Raw genomic sequence first — 22,304 nt, forward strand, 5'->3', positions numbered from 1 at the left:
GGTTTTAGATTGGTAAATTCCAATTTAATTCCAGCAATCACAGCCGGGGAAGAGTCTCCCATATTTTAGAATAAACCTGGAACCTTCTATCTCAAGAGTGGACAGACAAGGTAATCACAGCAACAATGCTGCAGGTTCCCAAGACAACCTCCCCTTAAGCAAGCCTGCTATATTGCATCTAAACAAGACAGCACACTGAAATCTGGAATTAAAAAGGGTATCCAGGCAGGAAGACAAACCTCCGAAAGATTTCAGCTCCTGACAGAAGAGTATGTCCAAATAAAACAATTTTCCCTTGTCACTCCTGAGACTACTTAGTTTACTAACCTCATAACAAAGGAAAAATATATACCAATGAACAAAGTGATATTCCTGTCAGATAAAAGAAACCCTAAAACGCACAAAATTTTATCTAAGTTCTCAATAGGAAACAATTTTTTCTTCAACATTTGGGAGATACCCCTGCTAAGTCAAGATCTCAGGCACTGCTTCAGAACCACCTTACTTTTTTTTTTTTTTTTTAATCAAAATGGCACTTCGCAGTAGCTTATTTTAAAAGCTGTAAGTTTTAACTTCTTAATTTCAAAAGTAGTACTATTTACCTACCAAAACAGCTTATCTTTCAAACTGCCACATTACTACACAAAAAAACTGAGAAGAGCTCTTTCTGCAATTTGGTTTCTGTTCATACACATCCAGGACAGCCTGCGTGCCAGTTGTGCTCACAGAATATATCATCTATGTGGAAGCAGGTCACCTGCCCTGACTGACAACTGAATATATTTTAAGCCTCAAATACCCACCCACAGAGACCACACAGGCACTACTAAAGAACTATTTTACACTCCTATTCCACACCAAAGAAAAAGTAAACACATTTCTGGCTACGAATCTCTAACATAATGCTGTTTCCCCATACGTTCAATATACTTTTACTCTTGTCATGTTCGTATGCATTAAAGTGAATGGTACAAGCTACCAAAATACAAAAGTGCCAATCCATAAAGAGCACTTGCTTTTACATAGTAATTGCAGTGATTAAAACAGCCGTAAGCCAAAGTGGAACACTGACAAGTGACATTGAAGTTAATAAGAAAAGGTTTCACTTAAGCAGCCAAAGCTTCAAGAACTGGAAAGTTACCTTCTCACAAGACAAAACACTTACTGATTAACCAAAGGTTTGCAAGTTTTTCCTGTCAACTCTCATCTTGAACATAGTGGGACATTCTTCATATTCTCCATGATCTTCTCAACAACCCCATTCCACTTTGAAGCAGGGAGAGCCACCAGGTCCTTCAGGGCTGCTTCTAGAATGTTAAGTCTTCACCTACTGGGTTTGGCATAGCCATTCTGCCATAATAAACTCCACACAGACCGGGCCTGGCAGCTCCGCCTTCCTGGCAAGAGCATAACCAGAATTTAAATTTTCATAATGAGCTGGTGCAGTTGAGCCCCAGGGTCACTTTGAGTGCAGACTCATGATGTCTGTATGTGTCAGTTGTTGCTGCAGCTGACGCATGCACATCATTCTATGGCTGGTACAAGGCAAGGGAGGACACCTGCATTACCGGACAGTCAGCTAATAAAATAACACTGTTTGCTTCATAATCTGTAAAACTGCACCACCATAATGAAGTAATTGTCCACATCAGGAAAGAAACTATGATCTTATACATTATGTACATGAAAATTCAATTATTAGATAACCTGGTATGAGCTCTGAACACTTAAATATCTGATCTGTATGCAGTTAAAGCTACGCATCTCTCAAATTAAATACATGAAGTAATTCTAATTTCTCCATCTCCACAAAATATGTGGTGCTAATATAACAACACAACTCTTGATTCCAAAAGGTTTAGTGTAAGGGAACAACTTAGTTTCCCCAAAGCCAGCAAGCAGCTTAAGTTAACAAGCGAGAGTACTAAACTTCCAGTTTCCATGGAAATGGAATTTGGATCAGAACAAACAGATTTCTGAATTTAAACCACTCTCCATCTTACACTCTCAACTCCAACATTCATTTTCCCAGGTAACAACAGTTCAAGAGAGACACAGATGCCATATACATTAGTGATCTAGTATATACACACACATATAGATATATATATCTCTACATATTGAATATTTATAATTTCTATACTCTTATATAACAGATATAGTGAAAAAGAAACCACCTCATTTATATTGTTGATATGACCCCCCCAGAAAAGCACAGCAGCAGAACTGTGAAATTTTTAACTGTAAAAATCCATTGTCTTTAGGCAAGAACCAAAAAGGTGTATTTTATCACCACTAATGCAATGCTTCCACAGCAGCTGTTGTCCAGTGCTGCAAGGGAGAATTCCAACTTGTTGATTACAACTGCAGGATGCTCACTGGCAGCTACAACAGTTTGTCAAGGGTATTTATGGCTCCTGTTCCTTGTGTTTGGCAAGAGCAGAGAAAGAGTAATTTTCTGGAAGTATTTACACTGATTTTGCAGCTGATGACAACACTCCGTCTGCTCACAGACACTTTGGTGCCTCTGCCAATTTCTTCCCTAATGTATTGCTTTCTCCAAGCTTCACCAAGGTTTCTCTACTTCCTGAACTTCTTTCACTAGGTCTGAAGGGGCCATTTCAAGTTGTGAGCAAGACCTTGAGGTAGAAACATCTAGCCCTATGCCTTAATCACATATCATCAGAAAAACAGATGGTATTTCAAATTACTCGCCCATCTTAAGACCATGACCTCCAGAAACCTAAAGATATGGCTGATAGCTTCAACAGAACTGTCAAAGTCACTGAAATAAAAGGGTCTTGAGGCCAATTTGGAGAAGGAGAATTTAAAAAAGACTCAATTCATTCTTCTACAAAAAGCCCCATGGAAATCAAGATTTCATCGAGCATTTAAAAACGTGGCCAAGCAAAGCAACATCCACTCTATAAAAATATTTGAGATTCGTACCCAGCAAGCCCAGTTCTGAGTGCAATACTTGTGGTGTACATTGAACAGATGGAAGGATTCAGTTTCCACCTGTCTGCCTGACACCTTTCATACACAGTTAAACATGAAAAGAACTAGCAAAAGCAAATAAAGATTTGAAAGCCTGAAATTCTAACTTTAAGGCATTTATCAAGGCAGAAGTGTACACAAATAATTTCACTGTTTTCTCCAAGTTTTATACAATGATCAAGCTACCTTTATGTCATATGTTTTCAATCAAGATAGAGTATTCCCAAAAAATGTAATAGCTCATCTTACAGCATCACACAACTGAAAAATAACACCCCAAATGTCACATTCAGACCTCCTCTTAAGATAAATACTCAATCCACCATAAAAAATGGATTGTGAGGTCAGAGATTCCTAAAAAGTGACTATAACTTCCAGCAGCTCACAGAAGATCCATAAGTATTTAAACCCCCAAGGGCTGAGATAAACAGCATCAGGCTGCTCATCTGTTTCGTTTGAAAGCAGGAAAGTAGGTTAGTGTGAAATTATGTCACTAAGGAATAATCCCAACAGGATGAATGCAGAAAATAAATGCTTTAATCCCTTTTGTATCAGTACACATGTGTGTAAATTCATTTACTATTAGCCCTAGTTCAGAGATAACTCTGATCTGTGGTGTGCAGGTCAGATTGGATGATCAAAAGGTTTCTTGTGGCACACCACCTGTTTCAAAATATCTATCCTATTTGTGGACAAGAAAAAGAATTTACCTGTAAACACAATAATCCTTTCCTCTAATCGTCTGACTTTTTCCTCTCTTTCCACTGACCACCTAAGTAGAAGAAAAAGGCATATCATGGCAAGTTAAAAGTCAGGTGTCAGCTTTATTCCACTTCTGCAATTTGTCTTGGTTACTTTTAAACCCCAGGACAACAGTGATAAACCCAGAAGAAAGACAATGGATTTGAAATAAGACTTTTTCTCTTCTGGGAGCTCTAAAATATATAAGCAACTTACTGCTTCAAGCTATAGGTTCTGAGAGAAATTAAAAGCTGAAAAAAATCTTTGAAGTGACCAATCTCTTTGCATTTGGGCATTAGACTGAGGTTTGCCTTTGTATCAAACAAAAGACCCATTCAGCAGCTACCATCAAATACAGCAGCTTGTTTTGGCAACTTCATTTTTCAGAGATCAGATTTAGCTACTCAGCTTTAATACTCTTGTTTTTGAATTAACCATCTGTTCTGTAACATTTAGACAGACCTAGTAAAGTAGCATGTCAATCTCAGGGTTCTTAGGGCTAAAACACTCATATGTACATACCCTCAACAGGCAGAGCCCATCAAAATAATAGTCAACCTTCTCAACAAGGAGTTATGTTGCTGATTTTTGTATCTAGCCTATGGTTTCATTTTACCCAATTAGTAACAGGAACTCCAGCCAACACAGTACATATTTTAATCAATTAACACAAAAAAGGGAAATTTTAAAAGGCTATATAACAAAAAGACTTCTATTTATAACAGCTGTAGGTCAGAGTTCTTAATCTAGGCCCTTTTAAGAAGATTGCCAATAATAAAGCATGCTGTTCCACAGTAAATTGTCACTGTAAAAGAAGTGTAAAATTCGTATGTGAAAAGACATGGCTAGAAAGCTCTGTGTTGCTGTGAAAGCATAGAAGCTTCTTTTTCCCCTTTCAAAAAGATACATACAAGCACACAAATGCTCTGGTATTTGAAGTTACATCAAAAGAAAACAGGATTTATAGGTGCTGCTTGACTAGTGAACTTTTAATGAACACTTTAATCAATTGATCCTTTTAAGAGAAACACACCATCAAGAAGCCATTTGTTTCAGCAGACTACTGACACAAGTGGCTAAAAGATGGCCAAAGTATGCTACAGAAACATTTTGACAAGCTCAGAGTTCCCAGATCATTAAACACCATTTTCCACCTAAAAAACTGTGCATTTCAACACACATTGCCTCCAAAATTATGAATAGAATGGCTTGCAACTGATACTACTACACTAGTCTCTCAAAGGCGTAGTATGACCTACTTTCACAACCTGGTCAGTAATAAGGGCTTACTGGTCCCTGGTAGACACTTGACTGACCTCCAAGACCTTCTTACAAAAGCCGGTACAACTGCTTTTACAACAGCTCTGGCAATGAGGCTGCATATTATTGTAAAGCTGGTAGCACTGAAGTACTACAATGTTTATTTCAACTCCAAATTAAAGCATTGCAACTACACACCCTTTTAGACACAGGGCCTACTACAATTAACTCTTCTATTCCCATCTGTCTTCTACAAGAAAATCTCACACTGAAATCCAGTAATACACCAATATAGAGCAATTTATGTGTTCTCTTACTCCCACGAACAATAACCTGTGTTCACCGCACACCAGCTTTCCACAGCACAGATGATCATATCTACAAAAGTACTGAGCAGTGGCTCAGATCCACCATGTCCCACCTCAACTGGCATCAGTCCACTGACTTTGGAATCAGCATAATGTCTACATATTCAAGAGTCCCATGCTCAAACGTCAATAGTCACTTTTCACTTCATAACATATTGCTTTTTAGTGATTAGACTACAGAGCTAAACTAAGAGCTTCCAACGCAAGCTAGAATGTAGTTAAATCAACTCTCACATTTTGACCAAAATCAGGAAGCAAGAGATACCAAAAAATCCTCAAGAAACAATTCTGAGGCACTGCAGTGACTCCAAATTGCCATCTTGATTTAGAAAACAAGTTATTGTTAGGATTGATAACTATTGATGCATATGACTAAACAAGCAGCAGAGGATGCCAGAATATATCGCTGTCCTGAAATTTACTTTGAAACCTCCCCCTGATTCATAGTATGGGTTCCACTAAATTAATTTTTAATTTACTGATTTTTAAATGAAGAAACTTAATATTTTGAAGTTCAGGTCCCTAGACATAGGTAATTAAATACATGCTGTGATGCTCAGGTATTTGCAAAACTTTCCAAGAACTGATGCTGCAGTTGCAGAGTATTTTTGTACAGGTGACCAGTTAGTGACTTTGTGTTCTTAGTCCTAAAATGGGATAGAGATGGATGAAACTTTAACTATCGCCTTCTTGCAAGGTTATTTCCTCTAGAAGTAAAACAGTGAAGCATTAACTTCCCCTCCCTTCTCCTGATAGCATGTGCTAGAATTTTTTTTTTTTTGTAAAACAATCAGGTAATTGAAAGGAAGAAAATAAGCTTTCAACATTCATTTTATCAACAGCGTAAAATTTTTATGTCAGTACTTGAACAGAAATAACCCCTTCCCTGTACAAATAAAGTGACAGGGGAATGGTTTGATCACAGATTTAATTTCAAGAAAAATTCTGGTGATATACCACCTGGTGAAAGACAGGGTATTAATCAATTATTCCTCTTCATTAAAAAACTGTTGTTCTGTTCCCACTTCAAAGCTTGTAGCTGAAGCTTTATTTATCAAGCTGGGCCCAGTGTGGGATATTTCTGTAAGTCTCAGAGTTATCATTAGTGAATTACAGGCTTATCGTGACATAGGCTGCCTAAGTCTAAATACATGAAGGAACACCCACTCTACTATTCCTGTCACAAAGGAAGCAGTATGTGAGCAAGTTGATCTGAAATACTGGATCCCTTAACAGACATATGTTTTTCTCCATATGCACCTTACTCAAGTACACACATACACCAATTAAGTAAAAGATCTCATTACTCTTTTCCTATAGAAAAAGTCTGTATTTTTAACTCATTACAGGTCTCATCAGTCGAACGGATAAATCAAATTTTGTTAGAGGTACCCTGACTAATACCTTTTTTCTTCTTAGTCAATACATTTTGCATTATAATCTCTAATGTTCACCTTGTTTATAGCTATTTTTTCATTAAATAATACATAGGGAATTTCAATAATTATACATCTGTGACAAGTCTCCCTAAAACACAGTTCGTCTGCTGAATTCAACTACAGAACCATTAGATTCCATATTAAAAAAAAAAAAAAAAAATCAGTTTCTGGAAAGCTGAGAACTTACCCTAGAATTTTGAGCAGGGTCCCATCAACTTGCCCTACTCCACACCTCTTCAAACAAAGATTCTGCAGTAGACAGAAAAAGAGATGCAGAGAAGTCCTAGATGTTCTGCATTTATGAAGTAGTAGTGCTATAAAGGTAAGTAAAAACATGTTACAAAAAACCCACTTATGAGCAAGGATCTATTTCCACCTCTGGTTTAATGGCTGGAAGTATCAGCTGATGGGGGTTGTGTGGTACAAAAGCCTCTTAAAAATAAACTAAACAGAACTCTTCAGGCTGAAAGAACTCACAGGAGCCCAGCCTCCTGCTCAAAGCAAGGCCAACACTCAATTCAGACCAGGCTGCTTTCATCAGCTAGGTCTTCAAAACTGACTTGAAGAATGAAAATGCTTCCCTAGAAAATGAAAGCCTCAGATTCTTTATGTATCATCATTAACAAGAACACAGTTCAGACACTCAGATAAGCCCTAAGTCAGTAACAAATCTTGATCACTTTCTTTGTTAAATACTTTCACAATTAAAGTTCAGAGCTACTGAGCTACTCCAGTTTTCCACACATTCCAAAAGTTTTTCTTGAAGTGAAAAAGCATCCCCTGTTACTAATACTTAATGCATTTGTAATCAAGTCATGTTCACTTACAAGTGCATCATGGGTAGATGTACACAGGCAGGGTTGAAGTCTCAGAAGTCAACTAGTGTTGACTCATTAAAACAAGCAACTGGGTGTCTCAGAGCCTGGGACCAGTGTCTTTATAGTGGAAAAAGTCAACTTGAGTTTCATATGAATAACCTATGTAAATAGGTTTTCACATTAGTGTTTAATGTGAACTGTCACAAGTGCATCACTTTCCCCCAGTTCAAGATACAATACAAATCAGTTGTCACAAACCTGAAAAAGCAAACACAAAAGCAAACTTAAAAGTGATTTGTGTCACAGTATTTGTTTGGGGATTATGGTTCAAAGTGAGTTGCACCAGATCAGTTTACCTTGCTCTCTAACAACTGCATTTCTGATGCTTCAATTCAAATAAGTTTGAGCATTTATTGACCGAGTGTGAGAGCATCTCACATTAAGACCAACACACTTACATATGGCATATTCTTTAATAGCAAAAGTTGACAAAGTAACATATTTTTACAGGCCTACATAAATCCATACTTTAAGTTTGGTTTTTTTTTTCCTATTCAAATAAAATCCACACATCTGTTAAACGTGTACAAAGCAGCTCATTTCATATACAGATTGCAGGAGGTATACGATAGATACAATAGGTGACTTGAGATGTTCGGTAGTTTCAATACTCATTGACCAAAATCTGGCAATAATTAATTTAATAAAAAATAGGAAGAAACAGCCAGCAGGGTATCAATCCAAGTGTCAGCCCATAATCACAAACTGCACTTCCTCTAAGCCTGCTCTCAAGATCAAACCAGAAAAAGCAGCAGTATAAGAGGCAGGGAATGTGGTACCACACAGTTCTCCAAAGGTAGCACAGAAGGTCAGAAGACTGGCTTCTTTCCTGAGGGCTTGCTACAGCACAGGAGACCGTAGAGAGATCCTCGTGCTCCTATCAAAAAGTACAAAGGACAAGCCCTGGGTAATGGAATCCAGTTTAGCCACAGAAGAACCTTCCACACTCAAGTCCTAAGGATGATTCTTCCTCAAAGTTTCCCAGGCAACTCACACTGCTGAAGCATATGCAAAGATTCACCACATATCTTTACAGTCCTCAAAGAAAGTTTATTTTGGACTAATGTATTGTATTCCATATCATGAAGAGAACTCTTAAATAAAATTAAGCATGTTAATAAAGTGATAGAAATTTTTAAATGACTGATATATTGAACCAAAAATCTGAAATCTGCATAAGAGGCAAATGTAGACACAAGTTACCAATTCAGACATGTTCAAGCTCTGACTCAGGTTCACGCACTGTCAAATTGGTCTGAGCAAATAAGTATTAGCAGTGCAAACAATACTGTTACAGACATGCTTGGCCTCCATTTTAATGAAATTAAGTAACATGAATAAAACACAGAAAGAACATCTCAGTGCATCTATAGGATTCAGTTTGATTAATGCCTTTGAAATGAACAGAAACCATTTGCATCTTAAGTGCTAGAGAGTGTAAGGTAACAAGTCAGACACACAGATGATGGGATTGGGATGGCAAAAGAGAATCTAAAGTTCCTCCTGTAAAACTGATGATAATTATTTTCTCAAAGGATACTCTGATCAATTTGCTACTCTATGGACTTAAAAAGAAGTAAAAGTTTAAACATTAGAGTTTCCATTCTTTACTTTGTGAGCTCTTTGAAAAATCTGTATTAGTTCTCAACATTGGGAATAAATCAATTGCAGGAAATCATGTGATCAAGACAGGTTTGTGGGGTTTTTTTTGTTTGTTTTGTTTGTTGTTTTTTTTTTTTGTTTTGTTTTTAAATACTCACTAAATTTGCCTTGGCTTTAATGTCTCACTTCAACATCAAGCTTAGCAGAAAGGACCCATTTTAGGCTATACAGCTATTTCCATTTTTCCAATGACACTACAACAGCTGTATTAAAACTGGTTGCAGAAGTCAGTAAGACATGGAACATACCACAGAGCAAGATGACAACACTGGACATACAAGAATATTATTTTGAAGTTTCATCAGGCATAAGAACAGACAAACCCTCATAAAAAAAGCTCTGTATGCTCTAACAGTATTAGAGCACTGGTCATTATAGTTGATGCTTTGTAGGAAAAGCTGAAGTTGCAGGAAAAGCTGCTGTAAGAGTAGCCAGTAGTTTATTATTTGCTACACTATCTATGTAACAAGTCTCAGATTACACTATAGGTACACACTGCCTCTGAAACCAATTAACAAGTTTATACCATAAACATACTCTTCTAGTTAGCACTTTTGACATACTCGTGTCCACTTACAAGATGAACCTTTCCTTTGACACTTGTTCCTTAAAAGATCTTTCATAAAATACTGTTGTTAAGTATGCCATGAGAATGTTTTTAGATTTCTCTTTGCTTGAGCTTCTCCACCAGCAGAGATGCTGTAGTTTAGCTATGTGTATGCTGTTATCCCACTCAACGTGCTAGGTGAATCAGGTTAGCTTAACATCTTCTACAGAAGTTTCCCCTGGCCTAGGTGACAGCCACAACACACAGGTACTGTTAATTACACGGAGGTTCATAAATGACCTCTTTCTTGTCCATTGTAACTTCACATCTGTGCCTTTGAAGGCTTAGAATAGCATCCTGCTGTTAAGCATTTCAGAATACTGACAGAAATGCTCATGTTGACACTAGTTAATCAACTACTTGTCTGCAAAGCAGGACTTCATTACAGTGTTGTCTTGCTGGGATCGCCAACAGTCTCTCTGGCTCAGGATGGGACAGGTCTAATTAGTCATCCAGTAGCTAAACCTTTTAAATTTTTATGAAAAAAAGCCACTGATAAATAGTAGTTGGATATCCAAAGGAAGTTTCTCCTGTAATCTCGTACTAAGGTTCATACTATGAATGAGGCATCTCAGATAGCTCCCTTCTCAATATTAAAATCATTCTCAACTGTGCAGTAACTTGAAATCCCAGCAAGTAAGAGAGGCTTAACATTACTGCTATGCATCATGACATAACACTTTATGATCATCACCAGGGATTCAAATAATACTATCTACTGATCTAAAAAGTCATCTTTTTTTTCCATGAGATCCCAGTTTGAGATAGTGACCAAAGTTCAATTAGTGCCATTTCCTAATTGCAGGGCTCAGAAACCAATCTCTTCCTGCAAGCTCCAGAGCTGATAAGTCCCACTGAACCTGCGACTCCACATGGGTCATGGTGCATAGTGAAAGAAGTCATTATCTATTCACAGAAGCCACCTGCCCATGTTACTCTGAGCAATAGGATCCATTCTGAAAACGAGGGGATGATGAGATATATAACATCTGATGGAAAGCTGGGAAGACATTAAGTACATTTCTCAGGTCAAAGCATTTTACAGCAGGAATGGAGGGAGGACATTTCAGATGCTACAGCACAATCTTCCCTTGTGTTGCGGTTTGCACTTTGTTATAGCAGAACTGTCTTCTGCCTACCACATGCTTGATGTCCACGAGAGGAAGAAAAACGGTACTCTTAAAGAGGGTGTTTACACTGAATGCTGTCCTCACTCATATTAGCAAAACTGACAATAATGGAGGTTAATTTGAAATGCTGTCTTGCAAAGTAAAATACAGTTTGTCCAGAGATCATTACAGACTGTTAAAGTAAATCGTGGTCAGAAAGCATATAGATTTCTAATTATTTAGGCTTTTGCATATGCATTTAGAATGACAAGCACGAAGTGCACTTAAAAAAAGGAAAAAATAAATGTTCCAGCATATATTTAAATAAATCCAGTCACCCTCTTCTCTGCTACCCAGAATTAAAGCAAATATGTTTTTACAAAAGCAGTATTATTTTGCTCTTAATTCAATCTAGAGGTGACAGAGCATTTCTCAGGAAACCATAAGCCTAAAACAGAAAAGTATATTTCCTATTTTCTTCTATTTATGGTAGATTTTTATCTTATAGCACAAAAATATATTTTAAAAGTCATTAAAATTTTGTACACAAAACAAAGCTTGAACTTATGTGCCCTTACTACAGTAGTGGTTTGTGCTCAGGGAAGGAAACATAGGGCTCTTACAACAGGTGATATTGGTATATTGTAATATGGAAATACAGCCACTGCAGTTCCTTACCCTCTTCTGAGGATAGATATTTTTGTCCTGACAAGTAGTGTACACAGAAAATATTTACCTGCCATAAGCATTTTAGTTTTAAAGTCTAGCTAAAAAAAAAAAAAACCACTAAGTAATTTGACTGTATTTGACAGCCTACACATCTGTTATGGTCAATGTTTCCAAGCAGCTCCTAAAAAATAATCAAAGTTGAAGAGTGAAGGGAAAAGCAGCAGATAAGTGAAACTAAGAATCTTGTCAAGAAAGATAAAAATGTGGTTAGAGGTCAGTGAAGGACAAGGGGATGGAGGGGAAGAATTCTAGAAAATTCTTGGCTTGGGTTTCCTATAAGGGTAATGCAGAGAGCTGCCAGCAACAAACATGCTCTCTCCTAGGGAGCAGGGGGAATGAGTACTGACAGGATGTCAGGATCACAACAGGACAGGTGCTCTAAATTAAACCGAACTCGGGGACAAGGAAACAGCAAAGCAAGTGTCCCCAACCCTGGCTCCAAACAGCTCAGCAGCAGAGGAATTGAATAGAGGAATGCCTCTATCTGCAGCTGCAAGTGTCGAAGAGAAAATCCCAGTATCCTTCTCCCCCATCAAAAAGCAAGTGCTGCACTGCAATTAAACAACCACCTCGAAAGCCACTAGTTCATGAATCAATATTTAGGAAGCCTTATAGCAGAGCAGAAAGAATCGGTAGTGCTGTCAGACGGAGCACATGAATGATTAACTAATTGAAAGCGTTCACAGAATAACAGCAGGTACCGGGAAGGGAGTGCCCATCTCACCAGCACTCACATAGGGCTGAGCAGTAGAGGTCAGGATCTCATTACTGTAGTATTCAGAGGCCTTGAATAAACCATTACTGAGGAGTCGCTTTGCAACACATCACAAACATAAGATCAGCAAGTCCTAGGAAACCAAATACCCAAAAAAAACCCCTTCTGTCTTGCTAGAAGTTTAAGTAAACCAAAACCACCACTTGGGTACTTTTAAAAGTGTGATACTTTGCTGCTGAGAGCCCAGCTCCCTCCCACCCCACCTAAGAAAGGTGAGCCTCTTCCCTTAACTTCTGCTACAAAACATGACCCAAAATGCACAGAACTTCAGTTCACTAACAGCAAACTCATAGTCAAGTCTCTTTTCACAGCACATACCACCTCTTGAAGCTGTGCTCCATTTCTGTTCTAGCCTTGCCTGCAGGGACTGCAAGTTCCTGCGCTCAGTAAAAACACAAAGGAGACAAGTGGCTAAGTAAGCAGCAGGCCCAAGGTAAAATATTATCTTGAGTTACAAGGTCAGACTGAGTTTTCTTGCACCCGATCACCCTTGCAGATGTCCGTCCTATTTGTATTAAAGGCCTCTAAAAAGAGTTCTCCACAGTCTCCCACAGAATAGCTTAATCCCATGTACTGCTGCTTTATTCTATACCAATTAGTTGCATCCTGATCTGTACTTGGGAAACATGGAATAGTCACATACCATATCTGTTATGTCAACTTTGCACATATTTCATTTTGTCATCTCCTCAAGTCTTCCATTCTTGGAAGAAGAAGAAAAGCTTAAACACTTTTTATTTATATCTCAGTTTGAAAGCAGATAAATTCTCAGGACATAAAGTAAACTGGTAAGCAAATACAGGACTTCAGTGAAAGAACACCAGTTATAAGACAGAAAATTACTTTTCTATGCAGACTATTTCATAAATTCTTGTTAAATCAGTCATTTTCTGACAGATCTTGTTCACTAGAATGAGTTCTGATAAAAGATTTTACTATGCTATTTACCAACTCCTTAAAAAAAAAAAAAAAACACACAAACCAACAATGTTCCCTTGTATGATAAATAGCCTTTGTTATCTCTTTGTAGTATCAGGTTACCAATTCCTATCCCATTAACAGCATGAAAGCACTGAATTGTATTCAGCGTTAGTCCTGTTGCTCATCAGTGCCAATTCCACTACTTGAAATACATCGTCTCAAACACACAGCTTATTCATTGGAAGTTTCTGTCCTTGTTCCCAATGAAACCAGTGCAAAGGCTTTGATTGACTTGGAGCCATGGATAAAGCCCAGAGCAAGCATACACACAGAGGGAACAGTTCTGATGACTGAGAACGTGTTTTAAAAGGCAACACAATCACTTTCTGATGGGCAAGGACAAGGGTATTCCACCACTGCCATACGCTTTTCTCCATATGCCAGTTATTCCAAGTAGGAGGGCTAGTTAATGTTGCTGGCCATACAGCTGTAAAGGCACATTTAAGTATTTGGTATCTTGATTCCCAATACCGACTTCCAAATATTAGCTGTGGCATCTTCCTACTTCTCAAGGAAGAGTTTGACATGTGCAGACACCTGATGAGTTCCTTACAGTCTTTCTTTCCTTCACATCACATTGAAGCAGAATCAAGATCTCACATGTCTTTAAGAAGTATGGGCCAAACAAAGGTGCAATTTAGTACAGAACTGGGGAATTTGAGTCTAAGGTTACTCCCCCATCTATCTGCATCAAAACCTGCTTTTTTGATATTGTTCACTTAATGCCACGCTAGTCAGAGTTAATATTAGCATTAATCTGCTGGACAATGGCCATAAATTAACTAACCGCCAAATTACATGCAGCTTTTCTATGGTTTTAAGCGTAATATTAAAGAAACACAAACTGACAACAAAACTATCTACTTTTTAGAAAGAACAAAAAACACTTTTCACTCAATCTCAGTTTACTTAAAAGGAGGTGATCACTATCAGTACAGGCATGGCAGGAGGGAGGGGAAGGGAGAGAAAGCAGATATGATCTGTTGAAGATCCCCCAACAGTTCAGTGACAAGAACAACAGACCCTCCAACTCCTAAAGCCACACTCTCTCCCCACTTTGGCACAGACATAAAACATCTGGCCGCTCAGTGGAATTGCAGCCTTTCCTTATCCGTGCTCATGAAACTGCTGACTGATGATAAAACAAAGTTTCAAAAGGTTGCTCTGGAAACTCCAACCCCCCTTTTAAATAACAGCTTGAAAACATTGACAAACACTTCAGGAGTCAAAAAAAAAATCTTTTAGCAAAAAACTTCCAATTCAGTTGAAACAAAAGGAAGTTACAGCTCTTTTAACATTAGGAAGTATACAATAAAAAAGAAAGCATCAATACTGCCTCACCATTTTAAACCTAGATGATTTACAGACACAGCAAGGCACATGCTGGAAACACATCAGGTACTGTTGCAATAAGGGAAATACGATGCAAGGTTACACCTAGTACAGCTTTCAAAGTGAGTAAGGAAATTCAAACTACAACATCAGCTCTGGAGCAAGGGCAGAAGCTGGATGGAAGTCAGTCACATTACACATTTCTAGAAGTTTCCCTCCCCTTTACTTTCAAATGGGTACTAAGGCATTAAAATCCAACATCTCAAAACACCATCACAACTCCCGACACTGGGAGAAGTAACTATCCTTTCAGAGGCATAAAGGTCACATCACAGTATAAAGGCAGGAGTAATACTACAGCATAGGACAACGTTCAAGCTTACCTTTAGAGTTTTGCTGCTTGTTTGCAGGTGAGAAACAAATTCTGGAGTGCCTCACAATTTTTCAAAGCTCAAATATCCTCTTAGTGCATCTGCATAATCATTTTCCATTCATAAGGAAGGTTAAACCCTCTTAACTGAAACACACATTACCTACAGTATGCATCCCAAATCCTCAAAATTAACGTCAGTGCCACGCAGAAAAGCTTCAAGGATCTTTACAGGTTACCAATAGTTTACATGTAGTCTCTCTGTTAATATTCCCCTCTAAGCTCCAGTATCTGGGACTATAGAGAGCACAGAGCTTACAATATGAAGATTCAGTTGGCAACTGCATCGAGACTTGTCTTGTACAGTGGACTCCAATATCAGAATTTAAGTAAAAACAAATTATAATAGTTGGAATTGGCAGCATCTTAGTGTATCATAATGCACAAGTACACAGGTTTTGTTAATTTGTTACCGTGGACTGAGCTGTGGAATATTTCCCCAAATATTTTCCCAAACTCAATCTGAAAGAGCACAACATAACTGGCTTCGGTTTTAACTTTATCAAAATGTTTCAAAACTAATTCAGTAATATATATTGCTACTGAGTGATCTGTTAGATACGTGTTTCAGGGAAAAAAGAAGTAAATTTCTTTATATGTATTTATCCATTTAAATTACAGACCTAGTGTGTTACATACAAAGACTAGAGAGATGACCTGTCCTCATTACCATTCTTCCCTTCTCATGCTAAAGATAGCATAGAGAGTAAAAATAAATAAATCCTCAATAGCATTAGGAATTAGACAATGTCATGTTGAAAGATATCCTAAATGATGAGCCTTATCTCTTCTTGCTGGCTGGGGCAGCAGGGGGGCTCTGACCCTTGGCAGGGAGGTAGGGTTTAAGCCTTCACTAGGTGGTCTCTTTGCAGTAGGCTCCATTCCCAGCTGTAATTGCTTGTCAGTCCTAACTGGATGCCTGAACACTCTGGAATAGTTCAGCAAAGTATTTAAACAGATGGATGGTACAGGCCACTGGAACAAAACTTGTTTTTTTCTCTTGCCATGGCTCTCTTTCAGCACATTCCTTTGAAGTCTGTGCCACTGAGGAATCAACAACAGCTGAGAAACATGTTATCATACAACACTGAGCACAGCAACAATATTGCACAGCAAGATGCTTTTGTTCAATAATCCTGGACTATAGAAAGCATTACAATGCCTTTGTTGTGGGTGAGCGCTTTTTCCAAACACAACAAGAAAGTAAACAGATTCCTCCCTCCTTTAAGGTGTAATTCAAAAGTAGAAAGGTGAATTAAGAGGATTTCTCAAGTGTCTCCCATCTGAAAGCTTATAGTGGCTATCTCAAGTCCTCTCAGACATATGCAATGTTCTCTGTACTTACGTTATCACAAAGGGAAATAACAGCAGTCCCTGTGGCAGATGTGACAAGCCCCTATAAGCTACAGCTCAAACCCATGTTCCTTTCCCAAGCAGGACAAGTTCTGTGATCTCAACTTCATGGGTAATGAACTGGAGAGAGAAGCTGCAGCAGCACGGCATCGCTTGGCACACACTGGCCAGGTTCCCCCCTCCCGTATTTTACCAATAAAGAAAAAGATGACATACAGTCCTCAGAATAGAAACATGCGAAAGTAACACAAACATCCTCTCATTAGCCAGGAAAACTATTCTTGCCAAAGCTGCAAGATCACCACACACTTTGAAGTGAGTTAGGAAGGATAAAAAGAATTAGTTATTTATGAAACCGCATTTAAAACTAGACTAACTGTCCAGATTCAGAAGCACAGAACTAGCTATGTACATACACAAGAGGACAGTAAGTTATAACCCAAAGCTGATGCAGCTGCCTAATAGCAAGTTTCTACAGAATCACGTCTCTCATCTTCACTAAGGAGAAAGAACTACCTGCAACAGGGTAGAGCCATGTATTTACAAAGTTAGAGTCTCAAACATTACAGGAAGGTAGGCATTGAGATTATAATGTGTCCCATTACACTGTAAAGTCCCAACCCCAGCATAAAAAAATTACAAAAAAATCTGAGCTTTCAAAAAGCCCTAGAAAACCACACAACATTTACATTTTATTTCAAGATAGAGATCTTAAAGACTTCAAAACCCAGCAAAAAACTAAAATTAGAAAGCAAACAAGAAAACCCACGAATACTAAGCCAATCTCATAATTATAGAGCTCACACACACAAAAAACCACCCACAAAAATCAACCAACCACCACCACACACAACAACAACAAACTCTACAATACAAAAAAGGACTGCATGCATCACGCTGAGGAGGGTCCTCAGCCCAGTCCCCACAAGACACTTTTCCAGCCAGCAATTCAATTTAATAGAGCTTCTTTCTGGAGAGGTGTACAGTGCCCTTCAAATTCAGCTTGAGGCAGACTGTTAAGGTACCACAGAAGCAGCATGCACCAATATTGTCAGAGATATACAGGGGATAAAAATAACTCTAGTCTCAAAACCATTACAGCAATGCAAAAAATCTCATGCTGCTCTCAAAATAAGTGGCGATGATCAAGAGTTCTACTTCACAACTTTCAAAGAATGAATACTAGCACAAGCAAAGCTGCCACCTGACCAGCATTCAAAACCACAACTAGGAGTAATACATTTACATGTAATTATTCTTAAAATAATGTGTAAAAGCACATGACAGAGATTCAGGAAAGCCTCCACATCCTATGAGGTGCAGGCAAGCAGCTGAGGCAGAGGTCACACTGCCATGCGATGGCAGAAGCAGGAACAGAACCCACCATCCCCAGCACTCAGCTCTGCACTTCACCAACTCCATCTCCTTCTTTCTATCTAACATGCTCCTTTTCAGAGCCTCCCTCAAAAGGATTTTTAAAAGTACTACTTATCAACTTAATTTGTCTCTTTAGAATTATTGGTGGTGTTTCCAGAAACTGTCCAAGGAACAGTTTTGAAATACTTAAATGAGTTAATTTGTTATTTTTCTATTTCCCAGCATCCCAAAGTTTTTCATCTCCAGAAAAGATAAAAAATAAGATTAATTCAAACAACTGATCAGATTCTGTTGAGCTTGTCAGGGTGGGGAAGGAGAAGGATGGAGAGATTAAGTGTAAGAAGTGAACTACCTTAACTCTCTCAGTTGCTCTAAAGGGCATACAACTAAACACTATGAATGCCAAGCAGACATTTCAGTTCCCTCAGCAGCTCATATATGAAATCATTTTTTGCTTTAATACACAAAGAGAAGTACTTTTAGTTCAATGTCTAGCCCACTTTCTAATTAGATACCATCAAATAAAATTCAATCTGAAATGGTATTTTCTCTTGTCTTTAAAGAGAGAGGAAAAAAGGTAGGGCTTGCTTAATCTGCAATTTAGCCACATAACCCTGTGGTATTCTGGAATGGTATCTATCAAAACAGGTAACATAACACAACCAAGATCCACATTGTTTCCCTCTGACCTGAAAAGTTGACTTTCATGAACTATGTATTCTTTACTGAAAAAGACATCACTTTTTAGTTTTACAACACTTAACACAATCACACCACTACCAAACACAATTAACTGGGAGACTGAAAAACCTGAAACAGGTGTCTTTGCAGAAATCGTTAGGCAATTGATTTACTTGCTCTCCACAGCCCAGCACATTCTTAATTTTAACATGTAATGCTGACTAGAGCAGAGGCAGAAGCTTGTGAGGTCCAAACCAGATTTCATAAGCCACACAGCAGCACTTTTTGACATGGATGTAAGCAGTTTCCAGAAATTTTCTTAATATGTCAACCTCTGACATCTCTGCAGTTTTGGGATGGAATGCATGACAGGTGTAACTCTAAAGGGGACACTGAAATCTGTCACCTTCCCCCCACTTCGGATTTTCCACGCTGATGAGACCCACGAGCAATACTGAACTGCAATTTAGCACACTGCTCTGTCGGCATATTAAAACGCTGCTTTGCTGAACAGAAAGTAGGTTGGCACATGCCAGACTACTACAGCCCCAAACCAGAATCTGGACCAGACGTTCCCAGCAATAGTTTACAGCTGCACAAATCAAGGAGAAGAATCCATTTTCTTACCCTTTAAAGTCCATGCCTCTGTATTGTCCTACTGTACTGTATTTGCTTAAGTTTCTTCTCATCAATACTCTCCCACTCGTCTCCACAAAAAAAAAAAAAAGAAAAATCTCATACATCCCTGGTGTCAAAACAGATTTTCTTTCAATCGTTTTTTTCTTAGTGGGGGAGAGAAAGAGAGAGAGGTGTTGGGGCTGGAATAAGAGAGATTAATCGTGAAACAGAACGGCACTGTCTGGAGGAGCAGAACGCGGGGTGGGGGGAGGAAACCCACAACAACCAAAAAAACAAACCACAACGGTCCACGTCAAAAAAAAAAAAAAAAGTTCGGATTTAATGTTCTTTTCGAGGACAGTAAGAGGGAAGGTGAAAAAAAAACAAAAAACAAAAAACAACCTACTACCGAGATTTCCCCTGATAAAATAAGTAGTTTCTGAACTTCCTTCCCAAGAACACAGAGAAATATCCTTTACTTTTCCACACGATGCCCGAAGGAAGGCGAAAGACAACATGCCAGCAGAGAGGAAAAGCTGGAGGGAGCTGGGTGGGGAAGTAGCGAAGGAAGAAGCGAAAGGACAGAAATGAGTGCGAGCGGGCAGGCGAGACGCGTAAGGGAAAACGGGAGAGCCGAAAATGCAAAAGAAAAAGAAATAAAAAAGAGAATCCGAGGGGAAGAGGGAAACACGGACGGGAAAGTTGGTGAGCGCAGGCAGAGCAGAGAAGGGGACAGCGGGGAAGAGGCGGCCGGGAACAGTCACAAACCCCGCAGTGGGGACGAGCCGAAAGACGCCGGGGAGGAGAAGAGACCGGGGCGGGACGCGGAGCCGGGTGGGCTGCGGGAGCGAGCGAGCAGGGCAGCGGGAGCAGGGGAGGAGGGCGGGCTCCGGCGGGACGGCACCGCGCCGGAGTTGGCCGCGCACTTACCGCTCGGCCGGCGGCGGCTCCGCGCCCGTCCCGCGGCGGCTCCCCCGGCAGCGCCAACGGCCCCAACGGCCGCCGGCTCCGCCTCGCGCCCCGCGGGGGGGGAGGGGGCGGCGCGGCCGACCCACGGCGCAGCGCCCGGGGGCTCGGCTCGGCCCGGCCCTCCGGGGCGCCCCGCTCCTCCCCCGGCCCCGCCGAGCGGCCGCCGCCGCCACTTCTCCCCCAGCCACGCGTAGGTGTTCTCCGCCGGGAGCAGCCACCCGCGCCTCCTTCCTGCCTCTCCCCTCGCTCCCCTTCACCGGGAGAGACATGTAACGGAACTGGGACGCCAGCACGGCATTGTGGGAGCTCTTAAAGCCGCAGCCGCCCGCTGCCCCCCGCCACCAGCGCCGCCGCTGCTCCCCGCCGCCGGCCCGGGCGAGGGCGCGTCCGCCCCGCGTCCTCCTCCCCCGCCGCCGCAAGCAGCGGTGCAGGCAGCGGCAGCAGCCTTTTAAAGGAGAGGCGCTACAGCCCTACCTAAAAATAACCCCCCGGCAGGGGCCCTGAGACCGGCCGGTACAGCGTGCCGGGGCAGCGGGTGCCGGCGGGGGCAGTTCGGGGCGAGCGGGGCTGCCCGCACCCACCTAAGCCGGGGCGGGGGATCCCGCAAGAGGGAGAGCTCCGGTCCCAAACAAGAAACGCTGCTGGGAGCTCTGGCTGAGGCATAGGCTTGGGTTTATTTTTGTTTTCCCGGAGATTTTTTTTTTCCCCTATTGTTTCTGGAAGAAAGAATAATGCCTTTCGTGCTTATTTTGAACTGAAATGTGGAAAGCCAGCAGTCAGTGTTGTCAATTGTTTCTGCGTTGGGTTTTGATAATGGAAAATTCCTCGGGAAAAAAAAAAAATCAAACAACGGCTCAGAGCACCAAAGGCTCCTAAGCAGGCGGCTATTTTGGGCAGAAAGTTTTGAATAAGAAGATAATCAGTTTTTTGTTTATGCAACTTGGAATAGGAAAAGTGACCGTTTTCTTAAAAAAACCCACCAAACCTGCTTGAAAATGAACTTCAGAGCTGTGATTCACAGATCTTTTTCGCTGTCAATTAACGTTCGCCCTGGATCTGCTCGGCCACCAGCAGCAAAGTGGCCAGTGGTCATTCCAAGCTCTTACCTGGGCTGGTGGCCCTTTCAAAGCTGCCTGTGCACCATGTTCAAAGATCAGGACATGCTGGTCATTTTAAAGAAGAGTGTCCTCAAGGGAACTTTTGTTGTTGCTTGTTATCACCTTTTTAATAATATTCCCACACCATTCCTCTGTGGGCTTTTGAGTGTAGCACACTTTCTTTTCTTATTTTTCTGTTTTGGTGGGGGTTTTGTTTGTTTGTTTGTTCGGTTTTTTAGGTCCTCATCCTCTAGGTGAGAGCAGGATTTTGCTTCCACATGACCCTGTGTTGATGCTACATGGATAACATTTTCAACAGCATACACATGCTTCAATTTGAATGTGAGCTTATAAATATTTGCAAGATTTAGGTTTGAGGATGTTTCAACAGATATTTCTAGTAGGTCTGGATCTTGGGTTATGACCACGTCTTCCTTCATGGCTTTGTACCATCGAGCATCATCTTGTAAGCACACCTGGCAAGATGTAAGAAGTCTTCTGGACACAGAAGGTCGTCTATGCCTTTTTGTGCTCTTTTAGACAGGCAGAAGTGCTAAGCAGCCTGTGAAAAAGACCTTAAGCACAACATGAAATTAGGTATGGTTAGGAAGAAATCGGAAAGATTAGTTGAATTTGTTGTGGAGCATGTGGTTTACATGATCAGCTACACACACACACCCCTTTGCCTTAAGAAAAGGAAAAGAAAGGAGGAATACCCCAGGAGACAGGAGTGTTGTCAATGACCAGTTCTGCTGTGATCTACTGGATGAGATTTGTTTGCACATAGTGTTTTCTACTGTGACTTTCAAGAGTGTCAACAGACAGTTTACAAGCAGGAAAAAAATATGTGTTTTCCAGGTAGCTTGTTGCAAATATTTAACCAAATATTCCTGTAAAAATC

At 40.1% G+C, this 22,304-nt stretch overlaps 1 protein-coding gene across 5 annotated transcripts in view; it reads right to left on the reverse strand.

Moving 5' to 3' along the window:
• The window catches only part of RASSF8 (Ras association domain family member 8), a 92,241-nt gene extending 71,745 nt beyond the window's left edge, over window positions 1-20,496 (reverse strand). The window contains exons 1-2 of one of the 5 annotated variants that reach the window (XM_082043735.1): window positions 6,993-7,031; window positions 3,708-3,769 (exon numbers count right to left, since the gene is read on the reverse strand). The gene's annotated coding sequence lies outside the window, so the exon portion shown is untranslated. Of the gene's footprint in view, window positions 1-3,707; window positions 3,770-6,992; window positions 7,032-19,346; window positions 19,482-19,743; window positions 19,771-20,267 lie in introns of those variants that run through there. The other 4 variants (XM_082043733.1, XM_082043738.1, XM_082043736.1 and 1 more) reach the window with 4 other exon arrangements.
• Window positions 20,497-22,304: the final 1,808 nt, after the last annotated feature.

This window comes from Streptopelia decaocto (assembly GCF_964273445.1).
Source record: "Streptopelia decaocto genome assembly, chromosome: 1".
In the NCBI taxonomy this organism is placed as follows: domain Eukaryota; kingdom Metazoa; phylum Chordata; class Aves; order Columbiformes; family Columbidae; genus Streptopelia; species Streptopelia decaocto.